The sequence below is a fragment of the Orycteropus afer genome, unplaced genomic scaffold (assembly GCF_000298275.1).
Source record: "Orycteropus afer afer isolate SDZICR_OR568_19922 unplaced genomic scaffold, OryAfe1.0 scaffold00469, whole genome shotgun sequence".
In the NCBI taxonomy this organism is placed as follows: domain Eukaryota; kingdom Metazoa; phylum Chordata; class Mammalia; order Tubulidentata; family Orycteropodidae; genus Orycteropus; species Orycteropus afer.
Window position 1 is genome coordinate 1087200 of NW_006922056.1, and position 3316 is coordinate 1090515.

The following is a 3316-nucleotide window of genomic DNA, read 5'->3' on the forward strand; positions in this document are numbered from 1 at the left end:
CCTGGCAGGCCTGTACTGAAAAGGTGCACAGGTATGTGAGCAAAACCCTGCACAGTGAAAAGCCCCGCCCCATCCACCAGAGCATCACCCACCCCTCAAGCAGGCCCAGGTTCCTGTGTCGACCTGGAAGCCTCCATTTCTATGGTCCAGCTGCAGTGAGTAGGCACATTTTCCTTTTGTGTGTTAAAACAGAGTTCACAGAACTCTCAGCAAGTTGGCAGAAAAGGCAGACAAGCTACCCAGACCCTATACAACAAAGAAATGAGAAACCAATTGAAAAAGATATAGAAAATAATTTTGCAGTCCTGAGCTTCAAAGAGAAGGATAAAGAAGTGAATTAAGGAGCTCTGGTGGCATAGTGCCTAAGGCATCTGACAGCTAACCAGAAGGCTGGCAGTTCAAACCCATCAGCTGCTCCTTGGAAGGAAGACTGGGCAATCTACTTCCACAGAGACACCTCCTTGGAAACCCAAGGAGGGGTTGTTTTGAGTCAGATCTGACTTGACAGCAGTGAGTTGAGTAGAAGAAATTGAATGAAAACAGTGAATAAAGAGGCAAACAGAATTGTAGACTGTCGGCTGGCCTGACAGCACAGCCACTTTGAATATTTGCAAGTGGATTCCAACCTTGGCAGCAACCTGATAATTGGTTCTGCTTGCTGAGGACTGCATAGACAACCACACTGGTGGCAGACAACCAAAAGGTGTGATATTCCCTGTTCTGGTTCCCTAGTGCTGCTCTGACAAGAAATACGCCACAAACGGGATGGCCTTAACAAACAGGAGTTTGTTCTCACAATTTGGAGGCTTTAAGTCCAAGTTCAAAGTGCCAAGCTCTATGGGCTGGGTGAAAGCCCCTCAACCTTGGGGTCCAGCTCTGCCTCCTGCTCCTGGCCCACTAAAACTAGAGGCATTTCTTCACTCAGACGGCTGCTCACCACTGAGGCTGAGAAGCCCCAAGGTTGACAAATAAAAAGGCACAGTCCCGATGTTACCAATCCACACAGCAGACCATTAACCTAAGTCCACTGTAAGTCCCAAGGTCAGCAGAGCATACCAGGCTGCTGAACAATGACAGTTACATGCAGGGTCCAAGCGTGCCATAGGCTAGAGACAATTTCCAAGGCTTCTCCTTATATACAGGAAGTAGGGCACATCTCAAAGGCAGCTACTCAGCTGCTTGTGGTAGATCCCACCATGGAGTTGATTGCCAGTCTCATCACGGGGAATAACTACCACCAGCTGCCCATCCACTCCGCCAGGCCCAGCCAAGTTGATACACAAACATAACCACCACATTCCCCTTGATCCCCCTGTATCCTACACCCTCCTGGTGAACGGAGGTGACCATGCCCTGCCCCTGCCCACCTTCTGGACTAGCAGAAATTCCATCCTGGACTGGGCACCCCACCACCAGTTGTCTTCTGGGCAGGCAGGAACTGGTCCTAGGATTAGGCACCTGCTCCCAGTAACCTTTTGGGCCAGTAGGAACTTTTCCTGGGGCCAGGCACCCCACACTCTGCCAGCTTTTGGGATAGCAGGAACTTTTATGGGGAACAAGGCCTTGTATCCAATTGCCTTTTGAGACAGCAGGAACTTTGTCTGGGACCAGACACCCTGGTCCCAGTTGCCTTTTGGACCAGCAGGAACTCATCTGGGATCAGGCAACCTGCCCTCAGTTGCCCTCTGGGGAGGCGGGAACTAGTGCCAGCACCAGGTGCCCCAATCCCCAGCAGGGCCCTGCCTGGATCTCCAACCTCCTGGCCTCCCGTTTCCTTTTTTTTTTTTTTTTTAAGTATTCCTTTTTTTCTCCTTTCTATCTTTCCCTTTTTTCTTCTCTTTCCCTTTCCTGGTTCTTCTTCTTTCCTCTCCTTTCCTTGATTTCCTCCTTTTTTGTTTTTCCCAGCCTTTATTTTTCTTTTTGCATTTTCCTTTACTTTTCTTTTTCTCTTGCCCTCTTTTATTTTTACCCTATCCCCAGATGTTTTTTCTTTTTCTGTCTCTCCTTCTTTTGGCTTTTTCTCCTTTTTCTTTTCATTTAGTTATTTCCTCTTTTTGTGCTTGTTGTTGTTTGTATATGCTTTTTTTATTTTTCATTTTAAAAAAAATATTCTTTTTCCTCCAAGCTGGTGGAAGAAAGCAACTGTGCCCACATGACCTAGTCATATCTGCACCTGCTACAGCTCCACCCATTGGGTAAAGATCACCACCTGCTTCTGCACCAACAGATCAATGGTAGACAGTGGCCAATACCAGCCCAATTCTCCCTCAAATGATCTATACAAACACATAATGTACATCTGTGCACACATCTCATCCTCTGTCACACCCACCAGGAGACAAGTGGTGAGTGCCCATATGCTGCCAACTAGTGAACAGAGGAGCACAGCAGCCCTGCTCAGTAAGATATATGAAAACAAAATAAAGGAAAAAATCTAGGTGAATCACACCAACATACAATAACTGATATAAATACAATGACATCACAATGTCTTGGAGACCACTGACTACACCAGTCCACACAAAGAAGCAAGTGACCAGAATATAGGGCCAGAAAACCTCCCTGAGGAAGAAGCAGCATTGGAACTACCTGATAAAAAATTCAAAAGAATTATATTTAGGTACCTTCAACAGACTGAGAGACAGATCAAGGACAACACTGACAAAATTAAGGAAAACACAGACATTTAGGAAAACAATACAAGAGCAAACTGACAAAATAAATGAAAAATTAGAAAACATACAGCAGACAGAAGCCCAGAAGATTAATACTAAGATTTCAGAAATTGACAATATTGAATGGGCAAAGGAGTAGAATCAAAGCAATGGAAGACAGAATTAGTGAGATTGAAGTCAAATCTCCCAACATTGCTTTGCTAAGGGAACAATCAGGAAAAAAAAAAAAAAAGCAAAAATAATGAAGAAAGCATTTTTTGTTGTTATTGTTGTTACCGTTAGGTGCCGTTGAGTCATTTCCAACTCATAGCGACCCCATTTACAGCAGAACAAAACATTGCCCGATCCTGCGCCAGCTCCATGATCCCTGCTATACTTGAGCCCATCATCGCAGCCACCATGTCCATCCATCTTGTTGAAGGCCTTCCCCTCTTTCATTGACCCTCCACCCTACCAAGCATGACCTCCTTCTCCAGTGAATGGTCCCTTCTTATAACATGACCAAAGTAGGTGAGACGAAGTCTGGCCATTCTCGCTTCCAAGGAGCATTTCAGGTGCACTTCCTCCAGGACAGATCTGTTAGTTCTTTTAGCAGTCCATGGTACTTCCAGCATTCTTCACCAGCACCACAACTCAAAAGC